Below are 23,120 nucleotides of genomic sequence, written 5' to 3'. Positions count from 1 at the left end.
ACTAATACTGTTATGAACAAATCATCCCCAAAAGATATTCACCCATATGCTACATTGGGAGAAAGAAGGAATTATGATGTTGAGAAACCTTCTAAGGATAATGAATATAGGAAATCCTTCAAGACTATTTTGAATCTTTTTAAGGGTCATAAGACATATAATATAAATCATAGGCATGGGTATCATGAGATTGGAAAACATTTCATCCAGGGTAAACACCATCTTGATCATCAAAGACTCCATCCTATAGAGAAACCTTTTAAACGTAAGGAATGTGGCAAAACTTTTGGCTTCAGCTCATCTCTTCAGTACCATCACAAAATTAATTCTGGAGAGAAGCCTCATAAATGTAATGAATGTGGAAAAGCTTTCATTCTTCAAAAACAGCTCAACTCCCACCAGAGACTTCATGGGGCAGGGGTGGGGGGGAACCTCATAAAGGTAATGTTTGTGGAAAAACTTTTAACTGCAACTCATCCTTTATTTCCCACCAGGAAAATCATACTGGTGAGAAACCTTACAAATGTTATGAATGTGGGATGGTCTTCAGGATGAACATACAACTGTATTCCCATCAAAGAATTCACACTAGTGAGAAATCTTATGAATGTGGTGAATGTGGAAAAACCTTCAAATGGAGCACACAGCTTACATTCCAGAAGAGAATTCATATGGGAGAAAAACCCTATCAATGTGATGTATGTGGGAAGGCTTTCGCCCAGAGCAGACATCTTACTTATCACCAAAGAATTTATACTGGAGAGAATCCTTATGAAGGTAATGTATGTGGAGAATGTTTTATACATAATTCATCCTTTCTTTACCATCAGAAAAATTCATACATTTTGTGAAGTTGTTTAAGAACGCATTCAATCTTTTTGACTGGCTATTTCAAGATTTTCATGAATATGTATGAGGTTCCTCAAGAAATCCTGATTTGATTCCAAATATTTTTTGACCAGTCTTTATTGGTGTGTTCAACCATACGTGTGTGTGTGTGTGTGTGTGTGTGTGTGTGTGTGTATTTAAACATCAATAGGACATTTTACATCTCTCCACTGACCTGGAGAGGTGGAAAAATGTTTCTATATTTTGAGATTTTGATACTGGCCAAGGTATCCAACAATCTCACTTTGATAAATTTGATATACAATAAAATTGTTTCTGTGTTGATGTTTATGTCTTAACTCCTACATGTATATGTAATTCAGATCTGAAATAGTTTAGGTAAGATTTAATGTTACTCCTTTTAGTTTGAGTTTGGAATTTAATTGCTTAAAAATGTCTAAATTAAGTAATTAATGTAGCTGGGATCTGAGCCTATTCACTTATACCATTTGAAAGTTTGTAAGTTGCAAAGTTTGTGATATGATCTCAGCTGTGAGCTAAGCTTTTGTTCTTTTTTTTTTTAAGATTTTTGCAAGGCAATGGGGTTAAGTGACTTGCCCAAGACCACACAGCTAGGTAATTATTAAGTGTCTGAGGTTGGGTTTAAACTCAGGTACTACTGATTCCAGGACCATGCTCTATCCCCTGTGTCACCTTGCCATCCTTGTTAACCTAAATTTGCTTGACAGCTGTATTCAACTTATGTTAATTGGACTTTTAAGTTTTAAGTAAATGTAGATTTCCCCACCGCTTCAGCTTTCATTCCCTCTAGGGACAGTGGGCTTGGATGGGGGTGGGGTTTGGGGGGGAAAGAGGCCTCCCCTCCCCCAGACTGGTTGTTTGGGAATAGAGCCCAAAGAGAAGTAGATTTCCTGCTCTCAGGTGGCTTTGAAAAGAGGGTGGGAAAGCTTTCATAGAGGAAAAGGTCACCACCTTGTGTTTAAAGAAAAAAGAAACTATCAGAGAATAATTTACTCACCTAAGTTTTGTAACAAGTCTTGAGAATTTGTGAGTGTTAAGAAGGAAAATATAATTGGGATAAATTGTATTTCAATGAATTTGGGAATATTGAATCATATATATAATCTACTGATTTCTTTTGGGGAAGAGATATTCTAAATTTTGTAATTTGATTTTGCTTTGATGTTAAACCAATATTGATAATTATCAACAATCTCAGTGGGGTTTTTTTTTGGTAAAGGAAGAAAGTTTGTAATCTTTGTCTTATCATTTATCATATGTTTGTGGAAGGGAATGTATATGTATTTATCAGTTATGTGATATTCTTTTGCAGCTTCAAAAAAAATTCTGTTACAATATCTGTTTTTTGCTTGTTATAAGTGTACAAAATAGTTCAGAAAGTTTTACAGATTTATTTCTTGGCTACTAGAAGCTGTTGAAAGGTCTATAGGTAATTGAATTAAGGAAAGCACTGGAATATTAAAATTCTCCTTCTAAAACAAAAAAAAGGGGGAATGATATGATATGTCCACTAATAGACTGAATTATGTAATTTCAAGAAAAAGTAATGTGAAATGATAGGGAAGGAAAGTAGATAGGATCTGACCAGGTAATAATCCGAGGGCCAGGATATATTTGTATTTCCACAGGTAATGGAAAACTTTGGGTTCCTGAAAGGAACTGAGGGAGAAAACCAACATCAGGAGGAAGAAGCACAGACCATCAAAATGTGTGAGAAGGAGACATAGGAACAGACCCTTGGAAGTAATCCAACTGATGCTTCAGATACAAACTTTCACCATATCAATGTCAGGGATGTTGGGGTCTGTATGTAATGCAACAATGAGAAGTATTTGGAGCAGTACACAAAAACCTTGTCATATTTGAACTCAGGACTTCGGTCTTGACTCTAGGTCCAATGCTTTTCTCCTGGCCCTTTCCCTTCTGACTACAAACTTTCCCAGGTCTTCTCATTGTGGGTATACCACAAGATGGTATTCTGGAAATTCAATTCTTTCTCTCTTGCTCACTCTTGCTCTGTCTCTCTCTCGGTTTCTGTGTCTTTCTGTCTCTGTTTCTCTCCATCTCTCTCTGTCTCTATGTCTTTCTGTCTCTCTGTCTTTGTTTCTCTGTCTCTCTGTCTCTCTCTGTCTCTCTCTGTCTCTCTCTCTCTCTCTCTCCCCCCTCTTTCTCTCTATAATTCAATCAGTTCCCATGAGCTCAATATTTATCTTTACGCAGACCAGTTCTGAATATCTAGCCCTAGTGTTTCTCCTGATTTCTGGTTCCAATATCACCAACAGCCTGTTGGATAATTCACAAGTAAATAGCTTTAGGCATCTTATATACATACACATACACACATATCTTGTATAAAACACACACACACACACACACACACACACACATATATAAAACAAAAATCATCTTTCCCTAAAATCCCTCTTCTCTGTCTAAATTCTCTGTTTCTTTTGAAGATACTGCAATGCTTTGAGTCATCCAGATTCAGTCTTGAATGAGCCTCAATTCTTTTCTCTCCCTCACCCCTCATTACTATCAGTTTCTAAGTCTTGTCAATTATAGCTCCACAAATTCTCTTATATCTGTCCCATTTGCTCTATACATATAGCTACCACCCTAAGGTGTTTCAAGACAGGAAGCAAGAAATACCTTCCAACATGCTCAAAATCAGGATAAAAGAACCCCCACCTAAGCTGAATAAATAAGAACCATCTAGTTAGACAGATTGACTACTGAACATATACCCCAATGAGATAGACGGTGGGGGAAAATCTTACATAAATTGAAATATACACGTTGGTCACTTGTTATAAGGGAGAGGCCTGATGGAGTATGAAGCATATTGAGTACTGTGATGCAAAAATTCATAATTTGAAGTTATCAAATTTTATAAAAGGAAAAACAAATAAACAGATGGGAAAGGAACAGGTAGGCAGAGTTTCTTTGTGGATATGTGTCTGAATGTCTAGTGAATTGTTTATTGTTCTATAATTTCAGTTGCATCCAACTCTGTGACCCCATTTGGAATTTTCTTGACAAAATGGTTTACCATTTCCTTCTCTAGATAATTTGACAAATAAGGAAACTGCAGCAAATTGGGTTAAGTAATTTGCCCAGGGTCACACAGTTAATAAGAATCTGAGGCTAGATTTGAGCTCAAGAAGATGAGTCTTCCTGATTCCAGGCCCAGCACCCTCTCCATTGCTGCCCAGCTAGCTGCCTAGATATAGTGAATTACCCATAAAGTAATCTGACTGAAGTGAGGCTTTGCAATAATCACTCCAAACTGAAAGTTAGGTGCATGGGAATTTTATTTCCCTCTCTACCTGCAGGTATGACTTGTAATGATCTTCAATGAGTTACTTGCCCATTCTGAGTATTGAATTAAATGACCAAAAAGACCCACAATGCCTCCTCATACTGATAGTCACAATTTGATCCTTAGAATTGTAATCCCAAAGGCAGAGTAGCTTAGTGAATAGAGAGCTGCTAGAGAAATAAAAAAAAAAACTAGATTCTAATGTCTCCTCTGACACAAATTGACTTCATGACCTTAGAAAAGTCATTTGATTTCTCAATGCCCTAAGGTACTTTCTAAGACTAAAGTTGCAAAATAGGTGCTGACTGGCATCATTAGAGGGAGCTCCTTCACTGGGAGCTTTCATATACACAAAAATCAAAAATCCAGTCCAAAAAGTATTCTGCTTCCTCTATGTGACTGCCTTTTTTAAATACCAGAATAATTCAGGTGGTTTAAACCAAGGTAAATCCTAGAACTGCCTATTAGTCAAGGAGTTGACTTCCTACCTTATTACCAATCAATTTCTAAGTCTTGTCAATTATAATTCCACAAATGCTCTCATTTCTGTTCCATTTGCTCTATGCATATAGCTACCACCCTAAGGTGTTTCAAGACAGGAAGCAAGAAATACTTTCCAACATGCTCAAAATCAGGATAAAAGAACTTCCACCTAAGCTGAATAAATAGGAACCAACTAGTTAAACAGATTGACTACTGAACATATACTTCTTAATACCCCACTACTTCCAAACAAACTTTGTTGCTTGGAAGCAGAGTCAATCTCATCTCATGTCTAAGGAGAAATAATGCGTGCAGCAAGTATATTCTGGGAGTCTCATGTCACACATTACTGGATTAAGGCTCATCTTTGCATTTGAGGGAGCCAGAGGGAAAATAATCTCAGGATCCACATCCAAATTAGATCTGTACCCACATACAATCCAGTTGTAGTCACTTGATAATTAATGACCTGATGAGAGTTGAAGAAAAGGAGAGAGCAAGAGAGGGAAAGATCAATTCTAGCCAACAGTAGAAGCTGAGTTTTCTCATAAAATGATCTCTGTAGAATAATAGGGAATATTACAAAGAAGGAGAATCTAGACCTTGAAAACATGCAGATAGAGTTGGAACTAAAATTCACATGCATGTGGTTCAGTTAAGTCAAACTCAAATAGAAACATATAAGGATCCCTGTGGACCACATATTAACTTAGAAACTCACACATTCACATTATCTATGTTCTATTGTGTTTTTATTTATTATGTTAAATATTTTTCAATTACATTTAATCTATCTAGATTAAATCTTGTGGACATTACTACCTGTGTTTGACACCTCTGGTGAAGTAGATAAATTCCTGAACTGGGTGAAATTTTGCCTGATATTTAACTAGCCGTAAAACCACAGGCAAGTCATTTACCTTCTCAATCTCAGCTTTTCCATGTTTAAAATGAAGATAATACCCAAAGTATCTACCTCATGATGGGATATTTTCCAAAATGGTCTTTTTGACTCAAGGCTCTCTCTAGGATATTTATGATATCCTAATATATTTAGAGTAAACCTTAGAATCAGGAAGATATGAACTCTGCCCTTCACACATACTAGTCATTTAAACATTGACAAGTCACTTAATGTCTCAGTGCTCCAAGTAAAGTCTCTGTGACTATAATGTACAGACAAGTTGCTGCTCTAAATCAATGGAGTGAATTTCCACAGTAGAAATTCCTTAATGGGTATGATCATAGATTCAAATCAAATCAAAATTTTTTAGTCTATCTCATAAGACTCATTTGAGATATGTAAGGTACTTTGTAAACTTTAAAGTATTATATAAATGTCAGATAGTATATTCCTCATATGAATATACACACATAGCATAATAACCAAGTGACAAAGTGAAGAATTCAGCCAACCAGCTGGTTTTTTGTCCAAATAACATCAAGCTCTTCAACTGATTGAGTTTTAACAAAAAAAAAAAAGAATTGACCCATTTTCTTTGAATAAATCAACATCTTCTGCAAGTATGTCAACATGGCTTCTAGCTGCAAAACAACTTGACAAAGTTTATCACATTACTGCCCCCACAAGTCTCCAAAGACAAATGTAACAACTGATTAAATCATCCAGGACAAGTGATCTAATATAATCACAAGACAGAAGAAAGGAAAGGTGATTTAAAAAAAACTCAAAAAACTGAGGCATTGAATAGAATTCAATTTATGGAGCTCTTGCTCCAACTTGAACTGGGTTTATTTATTAAAGTACCAAAAAAGACCAACAAGGGCCTACTAATTGGTTTCTCTGATACAAGTCTCTTAACTCTTTAATCAAACCTGCTAAAATGATAACCCTAGGGGCAAAGTGGCGCAGTGGATAGAGCACCGGCCCTCAAGTCAGGAGTACCTGAGTTCAAATCCAGCCTCAGATACTTAATAATAATTACCTAGCTGTGTGGCCTTGGGCAAGCCACTTAACCCCATTGCCTTGCAAAAACTAAAAAAAAAAAATGATAACCTTAAAGTACAGATTTAACCATGTCACTCCCATGTTCATTAATATTCAGTAATCTCTAGAATCAAATAAAATGCCTTTCTGTTTAGCATTTAAAACCTTTATAACCTCTCTCAAACCTATCTTTGCCAGCTAATTACATATTATTGCTATTGATGTGACCTATGGTCCATTCAGATTAGCTTTCTTGCTATTCCTGATACATGAAAGTTCCAACCATCTCAATGTCTTTGCACAGAACTTCCTCTCCCCACCCCTATGACTTAAGTACAATTCTTTTTCACATCTAATTCTTTAAATCTCTGGTTCAACCTTCAAAGATGAACTCGAATGAGAGCAGCTACATCATACCTTTCCTGATTATCCAACTGCTGGATCCTATACATTTTTTAAAATATATGAGTGGGGATGGCAGCTAGGTAGTACGATGGATAGAGCATTGGTCTTGGAATCAGGAAGACTCATCTTCTTGAGAATTTGGCTTCAGATGCTTGCTAACTAGGTGGACAAATCACTTAACTCTGTTTGCTTCAGTCTCCTCATCTGTAAAATGAGCTGGAGAAAGAAATGACAAACCACTCTAGTATATTAACAAATAAAACTCAAATGAGGTTATAAAGAGTTGGATACAAATAAAACAACTGCACAACTACAAAAATATATATGGTATTAATTTCCCTGATAGAATGTAAACACTTTGAGGGCAAGGAATTTTTTTTTGGGGGGGGGGGGTTCCAGTGACTATCATATGGTTGATAAATAAAATGCACTTAAATTCCTGTTCATTGGTTGGTTTTACTTTTAAGTTTATCTAAACTGTCCAACTTTAACTTCTGCCACCTGGATGAGTGAAGATAAAGATTTGAAGTGTGTCAGTCTTGTGAGGGAGTTCAAAGTAGTAGAAAGACGTCAATAGATGATGTGGATATGAATCTGCCACCTCCAACTAGGTAGATTTGGGCAAGACATCAAAACTCTCTGACCCTGCTTCTTTATCTTAGATTAATAATATCTGCCCTACCTAAACCAAACAAGACAATACAAAAGTGTTTTGTAAAACTCAAGGTACCACATAAATGTAATTTTTATTGGAGAATGGAGAAGGTGGCAGGCCTTATGTAAAGCATTTTTCAAATAGATATTTGACCCACAAAACATCCTGGGAAGTAGGTCCTGTTATTATCCCTATTTAAAGTTGAAGAAACTGAGATAGATAGAAACTAAGTGACTTGCCCAGAATCAGACAAGTAAATTTTTTTTGAATTTGAACTCAGATCTTCCTCTCTCCAAGCCTAGCATTCTATCCAGTATACTCTTTAGCTGATTACTATTCATAGAATTTTTAAGCATAAAAAGAGCACAAAATTGTAGATTTAAAGCTGCAAGAGGCTTGAAAACCACGAAGGTCAACTTTCTTCTTTTATAGATGAGTTATGAAGAAGTTAAGAGACTTTCCCAAGGTTATACAATCAATGAGTGCCCTGTGATGAGATCTGAATCCAGATCTAAATTCAACAATCTATGTCATCTTTCTACATAATTTTATTATTAAGAAACATATGAGATCTTTTGCTTCTTCTCATGATTTTTCCTAATCACGCACTCTGAAATTCCCCTTTGCTCATCTCTTTCCCTTCTACACCACCCTCAGCTTTAGAACCTCCTCACTTGTCTTCTATTAAAAGCAGGTAGGGTTAAATTTCACCCTCAGATATTTCCTAGCTGAGGGACCCTAATCAAATCACTTCACCTGTTTACCTCTCTTTCCTCATCGGTAAAATGGGGATAATAATCACACCTATATTTCTCATCATCTATACTGCTTTTGGATTTCTTGCCTCATTGTTCAGCATCTTCTCCTCCCCACTTTTTAGCTTCCTTTTGTGTGTTGTCTTCCTCTTATTAGACTGTAAGTTTTTTAAGTACAGGAACTATATTTTTATTTATATTTTTATTTCCCAGAGCATAGAATACTGTCTGATGCAAATTAGAAATAATAATAAATAATATTTATTGATTATTGACTACCTCAAAGGATTGTTGTGAAGATAAAACAAGATAATATTTGTAAAGCATTTTGAAAACCTCAAGACACTAAATACAATTATTATTGCTATTTTGTTACTATTTTTATCTTTATTCTTCATTATTACCTCAAATCTCTCAATTATTTCCTGTTTTCCCATCTGCTACTGCTATCTTGGCTCCACTTTACTCCCTTCAAGATCTGGAACCTAGGGTAGCATATTTCAATTAGGTATTAACAATCTCTCCTTAACCCTTGAATTCTTTTATCCTTTGCCACCTGTAGTTCCCTGGATACTAATCCTCAGTCTTTGGTGACCTCTACCCTTCAATTCCTCCCTTCTAACTCCCAAGCTATTAAACATTACCAGAGAAAGATTGAGTCCATGACAAATTCATGCTATCAAACTTTCACAAAGAGTTCCTATTCTACTATCTTATTTCTTACTTGATTTTAATGAGTAGAAGTTTGTCAGATAAAGCAATTTCTGTTCTTATATCACTTGATATCTTGTCTATTTTGACATACATATGGAGACACCTGAATGTTGGAAAACAGCATTTAAGATGGCATCTTGTTCCACCAAGTCAACTGGATTTTTATGGTCAATAAATGATAAGCACAATGGGATGAATCATTCTCTATACCCTTCAGGTAATTTTGTGACTATATAATTAATAAATGTGACTATATAATTAATATATTCCTATATAAACTATAACTTTTTAAATTATATAAATATTTTATATGTTTCCCAATTATAAAAAATAGTAGTTTCTTCCAATCATTTTTACATGGTTTTGAATTTTACAACTTCCCTCTCCTCCCCTCAACAGAAGGCAATCTGATATAGACTTTACATTTGTTTCCATGATATGCATAGATCAAAATTGAATGTGTTGAGAAAAAAAACATATCCATAAAAAAAGAAAATATCAGAGATAGAAATATTACATATACAAAAAACAACTTTTTTAAAAATTGAAGATAATAATCTTTTGTCTTCCTTTAAACTCCACAGTCCCTTCTCTGGATACAGATGGCATTCTCTATCATAGATCCCTTAAAATTATCCCAGATCATTTCACTGATGAAGTGAGCAAGTCCAACAAGGTTGATCATCATATCATGTTGCTGTTAAGGTATATAATGTTCTTCTGGTTCTGCTCATCTCTCTCAGCATCAATTTATACAAGTCTTTCCAGGCTTTTCTAAAATCCCTTCCCTTACTATATGACTAAAATAAGGACAGGTGAAGTTAAATGACCAGATAATAGGTTATTAAGATAGAATTCAGGTCTACCTGACCCTAGGTCCAATACACTATATGTTTCCTAACTGCCAACAAAAAAAAGCTTTACATACATTATCTCATTTGAGCTTCACAATAGACCTGTGAAGAAGAGAATATTATTATATCCATTTTAGTATTATTATTACTAATTATTATCTATTGCATTTTTACAGCAATTACTTTGTGCCAGTCACCCTTCTAAGTACTTTATAATTATTAACCATTTAATATTTGCCACCACAAACAGAGCTGCTATGATCATGAATATCATGATCTCTTCAGAATACATATCCAGTAGAGGTATTGCTGGATCAAAGGATATGCACATTTTTATTACCCTTTGGAGATAATTCCAAATCGCTCTCCAGAAAGATTGGATCAGTTCACTGCTCCAACAACAATACACCAGTGTCCCAGATTTCCCACATCCCCTCCAATATTGATCATAATCCTTTCTGGTTATATTGGCCAATCTGAGAGGTATGAGGTAGTACTTCTTAGATACTTTAATTTGCATTTCTCTAATCAATAGTAATTTAGAGAAATTTTTCATATGACTATAGATAGCTTTGATTTCCTTGGCTGAAAATTGCCTTTGCATATCATTTGACCATTTGTCAACTGGGGAATGGATTGGGTTTTTTTTTATAAATTTGACTCAGTTCTCTATTTTAGAAATGAGTCCTTTGTCAGAAACACTAGTTGTAAAAATTGTTTCCCAAATTTCTACCTTTCTTTTATCTTGGTTACAGTGGCTTTGTTTGTGCAAAAGCTTTTAAATTTAATGTAATCAAAATTATCCACTTTGTTTTTTTATAGTGTCCTCTATCTCTTCCATGGTCATAAAATGCTCCCCTTTCCACAGTTCGGTCAGGTAAACTATTCCTTGTTCTCCTAGTCTGCTTATAATATTGTCTTTTATGTCTAAATTCCGGACCCATTTTTACCTTATCTTGGTATTGTGTGTGTGATCTTGGTCTAATCCTAGTTTCTGCCATACTATCTTCCAGTTTTCCCAGCAGTTTTTATCAAAACTGAGTTCTTATACCAGAAAGTAGACTCTTTGGATTTATCAAACAGTAGATAACTATAATCATTTCCTTCTGTCTCTTTTGTATCTAATCTAGTCCTCTAATTCAGACTCTATTTCTTAGCCAGTCCCAGACAGTTTTGATGGCTGATGCTTTATAATATAATTTTAGATCTGGTAAAGTTAAGTAGCCTTATTTTGCATTTTTTCATTAAATCCCTAGGTATTCTTAACTTTAATTTCTCCATATTAATTTACTTACTATTTTTTCTAGCTCACTAAAGTAAATTTTTTTTGAAAATTTGATTGGAATTGCACTAGTTTAATTTAGGTAGAATTCTCATTTTTATTATATTAGCTCAACCTATCCATGGGCAGTTGAGATTTGCCCAGTTATTTAAATCTGATTTCATTTGTGTGAAGTGTTTTATAGTTGTTTTCAAAGAGTTTCTGAGACTGCCTTGGCAAGTAGACTTCCAACTATTTTTAGTTATCTGAAATTATTTTAAATGGGATTTCTTTTTATAATGCTTGCTGTGTATCTTGTCAGTAATATGTAGAAATGATGAGGATTTGTGTGGGTTTATTTTATGTTCTGAGACTTTGCTACAGTTGCTAATTGTTTCCAGTAGTTTTTTAGATTTTTTTTTAGGGTCCTCTAGGTATACCATCACATCATAAACAAAGAGTGAGAGTTTTGATTCTTCTTTCTCAGTTCTAATTCCTTCAATTTCTTTTTCATCCCTTATTGCTGAAGCTAACATTTCTAATACAATATTGAATAGTAGTAGTTTTAACAGGTATCCTTCTTTCATCCCTGATCTTATTGGGAATGCTTCTAGCTTATCCCCATCGAATATAATGTGTGTTGATAGTTTCAGAAAGATACTGCTTATCACTTTAAGGAACAATCCATTTATTCCTATGTTCTCTAGTGTTTTTAGTAGGAATGGGTGCTGCATTTTGTCAAAGACTTTCAGCATCTATTGAGATAATCATATGATTTCTATTGGATTTGTTATTGATAGAGTCAATTATGCTGACAGTTTTCCTAATATTGAACCAACTCTGCATTCCTGGAATAAATCCTATTTAGTCATAGTGTATTATCCTAGGGATAACTTGTAATCACTTTGCTAAAATTTTATTTATGACATTTGCATCCATATTCATAAGGGAAATATGTCTATAATTTTATTTCACTGTTTTGACTCTTCCTAGTTTACTTATCAGCACCATATTGGTCTTAAAGAAGGGATTAGAGGGGTGGCTAGGTGGCGCAGTGGATAGAGCACCACCCTGGAGTCAAGAGTATCTGAGTTCAAATCTGGCCTCAGACACTTAATAATTACCTAGCTGTGTGGCCTTAGGCAAGCCATTTAACCCCATTGGCTTGCAAAAACCTAAAAATAAATAAAAAAGAAAAAAAATTAGGCAGAGTTCTGTCTTCACCTATTTTTCCAAATAGTTTACATAGAATTGGAACCAGTTGTTCCTTAAATGTTTGGTAGAATTCACTTGTGAATCCACCTGGCCCTGAAGATTTTTCCTTAGAAAGTTCATGAATGGCTTGTTGAATTTCTTTTTCTGAGATAGGGTTATTTAGGTATTTAATTTCCTCTTCATCTAACCTGGGAAGTTTAAGATTTTGTAAATATTCATCCATTTCACTTAGATCATCAAATTTATTGGCATACAGTTGGACAAAATCATTCCAAATTATTATTTTAATTTCCTCCTCATTGGTGGTAAATCCACCTTTTACATTTTTGATACTAGTAATTTGGTTTTCTTCTTTCTGCTTTAAAATCTTTTTTATCTATTTTATTGTTTTTTTCATAAAAACAACTCTTGGTTTTATTTATTAGTTCAATAGTTTTCTTGCTTTCAATTTTATTAACTTCTTTAATTTTTAGAATTTCTAATTTGGTATTTAATTAGGAATTTTTAATTTGTTCTTTAACTTGTTAGTTTATGTTCAGCTCATTGATTTCCTCTTTCTCTTCGTATAAGCATTTAGAGATATAATATATCCCCTAATAACTGCTTTGACTATATCCCTTAAATTTTGGTATATTGTCCCATTATTGTCATTGTCTTGGATGAAATCATTAATTTTTTTATTATTTGTTGTTTGATCCACTCAGTCTTTAAAATGAGGTTATTTAGTTTCCAATTAGTTTTAGGTCTATCTCTCCACAGTCCATTATTGCACGTGATTTTTATTGCATTATGGTCTGAAAAGGATGTATTCAATATTTCTGCCTTTCTGCATTTGATTATGAGGTTTGTATGCCCTAGTATATGGTCAATTTTTGTGTAGGTTCCATGTACTGAAGAAAAATATTCCTTTCTATCCCCATTCATTTTTCTCCAAATTTCTATCATGTCTAAATTTTCTAACATTCTATTTAACTCCTTTACTTCATTCTTATTTATTTTATGGTTAGATTTATTTAATTCTAAGAGAGGGAGATTAAGGTCTCCCTAGTAAAGTTTCACTGTCTATATCTTTCTCTCATTCAGCTTCTCCTCTAAGAATTTGGATGCTATACAGCTTGGTGCATATATATTTAGTATTGAAATTACTTTATTGGGAGCAGCTAGGTGGTGCAGTGAATAGAGCACCGGCCTTGGAGTCAGGAGTACCTGGGTTCAAATCTGACCTCAGACACTTAATAATTACCTAGCCGTGTGGCCTTGGGCAATCTACTTAACCCCATTGCCTTGAAAAAAATCTAAAAAAAAAAGTTACTTCATTGTAGTACCTTTTAGGAGGATATAGTTTCCTTATTTCTTTTTTTTTGGTTTTGTTTTTGCAAGGCAATAGGGTTAATTGACTTACCCAAGGTCATACGGCTAAGTAATTATTAAGTGTCTGAGGCCAGATTTGAACTCAGGTACTCCTGACTCCAGGGCCAGTGCTCTATCCACTGCCACCCCCTTCCTTATCTCTTTTAATGAGATCTATTTTTGCAACTGCTTTGTCTGCTTTTGTCTGCTACACCATCTTTTTTCACTTCAGCTGAAGCATAACATATTCTGCTCTAAGTCTTTTTACCTTTACTTCGTATGTATCTCTCTGCTTCAAATGCCTTTCTTGTAAGCAGTATATTGGAGGATTCTGGTTTTTAATCTACTCTGCTATCTGCTTCTGTTTAATGGAAGAGTTCATCCAATTCACATACAAAGTTATAAATACTGACTCTTTATTGCTCTCCATGCTATCTTTCCTCATTTGTATTTTCCCCTTTTTTTCACTATATCCCTATTCCCCAGTATTTTACTTCTGAATACTGACTCCCTCGGTGTGTTTACTCCCTTCTACCCAACCCCCCTCCCCTTTCTTTCCCCTTTCCCTTTACCCCTTCTTCCATTCCTACCTTCAGTTCCTCCTTCCCCCTGCCTGCTCCTTTCCCTTCTTAATACTTGAACAGTAAGATAAGTTCCTAAATTCAACTGAGTGTATATGTTAATCCCTCTTTGTGTCAAATCTGATGAGAGTAAGATTCAGGCAGTTCTCACTTCCTCCCTTCTTCCCCTTTATTGCAATAGGTCCTTTGTACCTCTTCATATGATATAATTTACCCTGTTCAATCTCCCCCTTACTCCCTTTTCTTTACTGTTCCCCCTTTTTAAGGAGATATTTTTAAATCATTCCAGCAGTCACAGACAAGTCATGAATGTCCATTACTTCTGGATAAGTATATTTCCCCTAATAGAGTTATAATTCTCAAGTTATTAGAATCTTCCTCCTAGGTGGGGTATAGCCAGTTCCATCTTACTGGATAACAGTTTTTTCTTTCACTATATCCTAAAGTATGAAGTCCAGGCTTTTTTTTTGTCTTCAAGGTTTTCAAGAAGTCCTGTGATTCTTCAATTGTCTCGCCTGGATCTATTTTCCAGGTCTGTTGTTTCACTGATGAGACATTTTAAATTTTCTTCTATTTTTTCATTTTTTATTTTGATTATCAGAAATTGGTGTCTCATGAAGTCATTAGCTTCCACAGATTCCAATTTTTTAGAGAAGAGTTTTCTTTGTATCTCCTTTTCCACAATTATATTTTTGAAGGAGTTGTTGACTTTTTCCATTCCTCCAATTGTGTTTTTGAGAGAATATATTTTACTTTTGCACTTATCCAATTGTATTTTCTTTTTTTTTTTAGGTTTTTTTTGCAAGGCAAATGGTGTTAAGTGGCTTGCCCAAGGCCACAAAGCTAGGTAATTATTAAGTGTCTGAAACTGGATTTGAACCCAGGTACTCCTGACTCCAGGGCTGGTGCTTTATCCACTGTGCCACCTAGCCTCCCCTCCAATTGTATTTTCAAAGGATTAGGTTTCTTGTTGTAAGATGTTAATTTTCTCATGCATTTCTTTTCCCAATTTTTCTATTTGATTTTTAAATTCCTTTCTGATCTCTTCTAAGATGTCTTTCTGGGCTGTAGACCAATTCATATTCTCCTCTGAAGCTCCATTCCTCTCTGAGTTAGGATCCTTGTCTTCAAGGTAACATTCAATAGATCCTGCTTTATACTGGTTTTTCTTCATTTTGGGCCCTTTCCCTAGGGAGAAGGGCTGCTTCATAGAGCTTCAGTGTTGAGATCCCTAGAGGCCTTGCCCACTCCTGGGAGTTACTCAGTGGGCTGGCCCTGTAAGGGATACCAAAACTTTTCTCTGGATTGTCTATGATATTGATTAGTGGCCTACTCCCTTAAGGCTGGGGAACTCATAGCAGGATCTGGACTGTCCTCACACAATGTAGGCTGGGTCCCAGACTAGAAAGTTAATCACCTTAATCAGCAATCAGCACTGGAGGAGATCTGCAGCTCTCACCTGGGCCTTGGAAGAAGGTACAAACATCTAGGGGCTGTTACTGTGTTTTGTTGTTTGTTCTGAAGAAAGTCACAACTCTCCCACAGGAATGTGTTGGGGGGGAGGGTTGGAACTCAGCTGAAAACACCAGGGTCAGAGGCCAGGATCTTCTAGATCAACCAGCTGACTGGATAGGTGTCTGGGCATTGCACTGGAGCTCTCCCACATAAGGCAAATGCTTCCACTGCTTGGGATATCCACACTTCCCTGTGACAGACCACTCTACAAGATGTTCTCCTCAGTTCTTCTCTGGATTCTGTGGATCCAAAATCTGTTAATAGGTTTTCTGAGGGAAAGTCAGGAGAATTCAAAACATTGTCTGACTTTTCTCCACCATCTTGCCAGAAGAGTATAAACTCTCATTTACAAAAGTCTGCCTGTTACCTTCTCATAATGTCATCAAATGTTCTTAATGTATGTGTAGGTTTAAAAGTTTGAGATTTGAAAGTTGTGATGCACACAGCAGAGCCTAGCTATTGCTAAAGGACAAGGTGAATCTTATTTCTACCATCATCAATTCTTCAAGGGGTACAAGAGAGTGGGTAACTAGGTGACATATAGATAGAATACCAGGTTCTGAATTCAGGAAGACCCGAGTTCAAATTTGATCTCAGACACAAACAAGCTGTATGACCCTGAGCAAGTTCTTTAACCATGTTTGTCTCAGTTTTCTCATCTGTAAAATGAACTAGAAAAGTAAATGGCAAACCACTCCAGTACCTTTGCCAAGAAAACCCCAAATGGGGCTATGAAGAGTCAGACAATTAAATAACAAGAAAAAAATGGAGAAAACCACAATCTACAATACATGCATATCAATCAATCAATGACATTAAGCACCTATTGTGATAAGCATTGTATTGTGAGGAAAGAGTTTGCCTCCCTTATCCCTAGCAGGTGACAGCTTACAATCATGGGGGAAAATATTAGATTTAAAGTTGGGAGAGCTTAATTAAAACCCCAACTTCTGCTTTTATGATCTGACTTCCACAATCTGGGACTCATTTCCCCCATCTGTAAAATGAAGGGATTGGACTATATGACGTTTTGGGATCCCTTCCCACTCTAAATCCTATTTCAATACTTGTCACCTGCCTCTTCTTCTAACTCTGGGGACTTTTATACACAAACCAGTTGCCTTCTCACACTGGAAATAGCTCCACTCTTTGTATGGTGAGTTCCTGTCCAGAACCTCCATTTGAAAAAGTACCAAGTCATCCATGCTTACTTCTAATCCATTTCTGGTCCTGACTCTTGAATATTTATGCCTTTATACTTACCTCCCTTCCTTTTATTGTCTTTCCCCCATAAAATCTTTTAGGGAAGAATTTTGCCTATATTCCCAATGCTTAGCACAGTATCTAGCATAAAGTAAAATATTAATAATATTTATTCAGTCTAATTTGATCTAATCAAATACACAATTCATATGATGATGGAAGGAAGGGAAGACTTCCAATAGTATCATCTCAAAAGCCCCTTCCCCACACTCCATGAATAGAACTGTGACTCCCTAAGACAAACTAAAATTGCTAGTACTCCAGTCTCCAGCTAGAGAATTCATTCTTTCATCATCATTTCCAATCTAATCCTTTAGCCCCTTTAGTCAAAGGGTAGAGATATCAACACCTTTTCATAGAAATTTGAATTAAGTTGATATCACCAAATGTTCAGACCTTAATCTCAGACTTCAAGATGCCCCTGAAACTCAGACAAATGCTCCTTAAACTGAACTATCTTCTTCCATCTGTATGAGGGTGTATCATCCAACTTCATGGACATTGAAGGGCAAAGAGGATAAACAAATACTTGGAAATATAAGTTTCTATTGGAAGGCCAAGTCCAAGATAGCTAAACTGGAATGAACTCTCACTTTTGGATAGCTTAACCAGGACTTCATTTGGTCCCAAAAGAAGAAAAGGAAAAAAAGGGCAAAAGGTGCAGAAATGCAACTGAAGAAACTTCAATAATGGCTTAAGTTCTGAAGGATTTGGTTCCAGCAACACAGTGACACTCCAGGTTGAATTTCTCATGGCAAGGTTAGACCAAATTTGATCCACACTCCACTCTATCTGGTGTTCTCTCATTATCAACAATGTGAGCTCTGGAAAAATACCCAGCTGTGTTCCTTTTCCTTCTGACATCAGCTAGAGGAGTACTCTGCTGAGCCAAATCCTATTGATTACCATATTGATATCAGAGACTAACCCACCCTGCTGGATAGAAGAATAAACTAAACAATGTAAGATAGTTGACTTGGGCCAGATTTAATGTCAATTAGTGATATTCATTCATTCTCTAAAGTAAAGAAGGCCACATCCCAGAGGAAATAATTTTCTTCATCCTTTGAAGGCCCTGGGGAAAACCTAGGAATATATATATATAAATTTTGAATTGTATATTGAATATATGTATTTTTTCTCCTAATGAAGTAATGTAAACAGATCCAAGATGAAGCACATTAAGGACATTTTACTACAAAAAGTAGACTATTAGCATTCCACAGTAACGAATTGAGGGATCAGAGGAAAAAAGAAGTTGTTTGTAGGCATTACTTTCATTTTTCATGGTTGTTGAGAAAACAGCTATAGCAATGTCCCTTGCAAAGGGCTATTTTGTGCCTGTGAACATGTTCGTGCAAAAGCACACTCTGTCCTTAGGGCCTTTCCTTACCTCTTATTGGATAATGGAGAGTCTTCTCAGAATCTCCAGCTGGCCAGTCATCTCTTCATTTTCCACCAGTGTACCCTCTGCTAAACTTCTCCATCACACCCCTGGGCTGGTACCATCCCCAAACTCAACCACTCCTTTCCTTTTCAGCTTCTTTTTTTATGAGTTTTATTCTCCTATTAGAATGTAAACTCCTTGAGGGTAGGGACTTTTGTTTGCTTGTATTTGTATTCTCAGTTTTTAACACAGTGTCTGGATCATAATAAGTGTTTAATCAATGTTTGTTGACTGACTCAACACATATACACAATTTTAACTTGGCATGATTATTATCGACTGCATTATTGACAGCATAAGGAGTCATTCAACAACTTCCTAAATCTTACCATCTATAACTTTAATTCCATGATATTATAAGTTGATGGACTTAAAATTTGTAAATCTTTGCTGGTACCTAAAATAGTTTGTTAACTGGTTATAGAGTTTTTTTTATTGTCATCATTATTTTTAATGATATCGTCAAAACTATCGAACTTCTGCATGAAGACATAGTCTAATAGAAGGGCAGCTAGGCGTTTCAATGGATAGAGCACCGGCCTTGGAGTCAGAAGTTTGAATTCAGCCTCAGACACTTGACTCTTACTAGCTGTGTGACTTTGGGCAAATCACTTAACCCTGATTACCTCACATCTAGGGCCATCTCAATTTGTCCTGATTCATATCTGGCCACTGGACCCAGATGGCTCTGGAGGAGAAAGTAAGGTGGTGACAGTACAGCAACCCCTCCCTCAAATCCAATTCATGTGCTTGTCATGGCATCACATCCCTGATGTCATGGTCTTCTTTGAGAACAAAGGACAATTATCAATCACCTGAAGAATCTACCAGAAGGTAGATTACCACCATCAGGTGGCAATTCCCTGCTCTGGGTTCCTATTGCCCTTTCTGCCTCCTTCCCTTTGCTGCACACAAAGCTATCCCTTATATCTGAAATGACCTTCCTCTTTACCTCTTCTTAGGATTCCTAGCCTCTAATTCTACTTAACATATAACTATAAAATATTACAGATTCAAGGTGGGGAGGACAAACAAGAAAACTTTTGAGTAACATCCTCTCCTTTCCTTCATGTCATTTCATGCTGTGGGAGCTGGGATAAAATTGTGTGCACATGTATGGTTCTGATGCAACAATGGCATTAGGAATATCTTGTCTCAAATGCTACCTCTGCACAAGATCTTTCCTGATCTCCCAAATGATTAGTACTCTCCCCCACCCTACTCCCTCCCTCTCTCCTCCCTCCCCTCTCATTCCCCTCTCCTCCCTCCCTCTCTTTCTCTTTTCTCTCCCCCCTCCTCTTCTCTCTCTCTCTCTCTCTCTCTCTCTCTCTCTCTCTCTCTCTCTCTCTCTCTCTCTGTCTCACTGTCTCTCTCCCTCATTCCTTTTCCTTTGCTCTTCCTCCCTCTCTGTCTTTCTCCTGTTCTTCCTCTTTTCCCTCCCTTTCTTTCCCTATTCCTCTATCCTCCTTCTTGCTCTCTTTTTACCTCTCTCCCTCCTTTTTTCTTCCTCATTCTCTCTCTCTCTCTCTCTCTCTCTCTCTCTCTCTCTCTCTCTCTCCTTTGTCCCCTCTTTCCCTCTCCCTCTTTCTCCTTCTCCTTTCTTTTCCTATTCCCCCATCCTCCTTCCCTTCTCTTCTTCTCTCCCTCTCCCTCCCTCCACCCTCTCCCCTCCCATATCTCATTTCGCCTCCTCTCCCCCTCCACTTTCTTTGTATCCTAGTGCTTAGCATAGTTCTTCACATATATCTGCTTAATAAATGCTTATTAACTTACCAACTAAAGTTACATAAATATTGATCAAACCTTCATATCCTTCAGTTTGATTTAATCCTAGCATTGACCCTTCTACTACCAATATAGATCAGCAATTCAATTGTAACTAAGTCTTACATAGTGACCTGGATGCAAGAGATAGCTATATAACAGAAGCAAGATTTTTCTGTCCACCCTATACTTCATATTTCCTGTATGAATATTATATATTGACTTACATATTGTTTCTACCCCAGAAGACTATAAACTCCTAAAGGCAAAGCATTATTATTTTTTCTTTGTAGCTTCACTGCTTTGAATACACCTATAAAACAAAGTAGGTCCTTAACAAATGATAGCTAAATGTTGACTACTGTTTTTTAAGCCAAATAGAATAATTGATATTTTGCTAGTGGGAAAGGACAAAAATCATTCATCCAAACCCATCAATAAGCAAGCATTTATTGATTTAAGCATATAAGCCCAACTATGAAACAGTCTCTGTACTGAGAGGCTTACAGGAGGTAACTGAGTCAGGGGAAACAGCATATATCTTGTTCAGTCATTTCAGTCCTGTCTAATTCTCTGTGACTCCACTTGGGGTTCTCTTGGCAAAGATATTGGAGTATCTTGCCATTTTCTTTTCTAGTTCATTTTAATATGAGGAAACTGAGGTAAACAGGGTTAAATAACTTGCCCAGGGTCACCTCGCTAGGTTGTATCTGAGCTGGATTTGAGCTCAGGAAGATAAGGCTTCCTGACTCCCAACCCTGAATTCTATTCACTTTGTCACCTTAGCTGCCTTAACATGTAAACATACATGGCCAAAATACAGAATAATTAAGGGTGAGGGGTAGGAGAAGCATCAACAATTGCAACAATTAAGAAAGATTTCATATACAAGATGGTACTAGAACTGAGCCTTTAAGAAAATGATCTTGACAATACTTTTTGAATCTGAAATTCTCCTGGTCTGGAGGCACTGAGTAAAATTAAGCCCAAACTTTTCTGACTATGCCCTAAGAAGAGTATCATTCAGAGCTCTCTACCTAACAAGAAAATAAGATTTCATTTCAATGCATACATGGATCATATTCTCCCCAAGTGTCACAGTTCTGTGCTTACATTCTACTAGGTATGGCAATTTTAGAAAGAAAAAAATTAAAAACAAGGAAAGAGATTCTTCCCATCAGTATTATTCTGTCCAATGATTAACCAAACTGATGAAGCTGTGTCAGTAATTCAACTGCAAAGTTCACTTTCAGACAGAAGGGAGGACTGAAGATCAGGATGGCATTTGAAGGAAACTTTCTGGAGTCCATTTCCAATATAGATGAATGCATGAATCACAGAGAAATTTAAGAGACTCTATAGGGAAGTCTTACAGAATTGCCTGGAATTAGAGAGCACCATTCGGTGAGTACAAAACTGTCTGACTGGAGCCAAAATGAAATTCACTTTCTGAAAAAGGTTTGGTTGTTTAAAGTTGGCCCAGTATCATTTGTTTTTCTCTGGCCTTTATGCAATCTTGTGGGATGCGGAGTCAGAAAGTCATAAATCATTCATAGCTGTGAAAAATCACCGGGTGAGACAGATGTAGTTTCAAGTGAAATGGGAGACATTTTGCATGAAACCCAAGACAACGTCACTCATCTGGTTCATAACTCACACTGGTTATTAATTTCTAACCACAGCACCACTTCTTCAACATTTGTCTGAGGCCTTAGCTTTGTTTGGTTTCAAATGGAGCCTGAGTAGAAGAAATGGCATGTCACAATCAATCTGCAACGATAGCATCTCTCAGCAGCCTTGGGGGAGGATGCTCTAGTTTATGACATTTTCTAGGACTACTGAGGCTGTAAGCCCTCTTTACCACTGAGGTTCTAATTCTGTAAATGAGGGAGAGGTCACCTTTGGCATAAGATATGCTTACCAGGTTTTCTTACCCTTCCTTCCAAAATCTTCCCTACACTACTATTCTATCCCCATTATCAGTTAATCAACAGGTATTTCTTAAGAGTTAACTATGTACTATGCTAAGAGCTGAGGATACAAAGAAAGGTAAAAATAGTTCCTCTTCCTCAAGAAGCTCACACTCCAATGGAAGAAACAAGATGTAAATTACCATATGTATGTATAGATTTGTGTATGAATGGATTGTGATATTTGTGTACATAAATATACCATATTTATATATACGTATATGTACCATATACCATACTTTTATTTGTACATGCCATATAATTTATTAACAAGATATTTTCAAAGTAATGAAGGTTATCTGCAAGGGGAAGTCAATTATCCGGAATTCTCCTACTAGCAGTGCATTCATTTCGGTTGAAGGTTTGTTTCCATTGTTCAAATGAAAATACTTGTGGCAGAGCAACCACTTTATTCTCCTTTATCAGTTATGAATGCCAATAGGGTGAATTTGTTTTTCATACTTTTCCCATGTAGCTACAACATGAGAAGAGCTCCCTCCAGAATCAACTACATAAAAGATATATTTTGATTGATGTGGAAGAAGAAAAGAAATGGGGGTGGGTAATAAACCAAGAAGGGAAAAGGAGTTGAAGAGCACTATAGTGAGAGAATATTGGGACAACATAAAGGGGCAAGGAAAAGATGGTGTGTGGAAGGAAACAAAAGCACAATTTTGCTCTGTCCTAATAACAATTTAACTAAAATCAATTCTATTACTTGTAATGGTATAACAGAAAAAACACAGTATTG

The 23,120-nt window shown here is 36.2% G+C and overlaps 1 protein-coding gene across 1 annotated transcript in view; it reads left to right on the top strand.

Annotated features, from left to right (window-relative positions):
* The first annotated feature begins 21,664 nt into the window (after positions 1–21,664).
* ADRA1B (adrenoceptor alpha 1B) overlaps positions 21,665–23,120 on the top strand; it is a 119,930-nt gene continuing 118,474 nt past the window's right edge. The window contains exon 1 of the mRNA XM_074212504.1: positions 21,665–21,803. The gene's annotated coding sequence lies outside the window, so the exon portion shown is untranslated. The remainder of the gene's footprint in view (positions 21,804–23,120) is intronic.

This window comes from Macrotis lagotis, chromosome 1 (genome assembly GCF_037893015.1).
Source record: "Macrotis lagotis isolate mMagLag1 chromosome 1, bilby.v1.9.chrom.fasta, whole genome shotgun sequence".
Lineage (NCBI taxonomy): Eukaryota > Metazoa > Chordata > Mammalia > Peramelemorphia > Peramelidae > Macrotis > Macrotis lagotis.
This window is presented reverse-complemented; position numbering and strand designations above follow the sequence as displayed.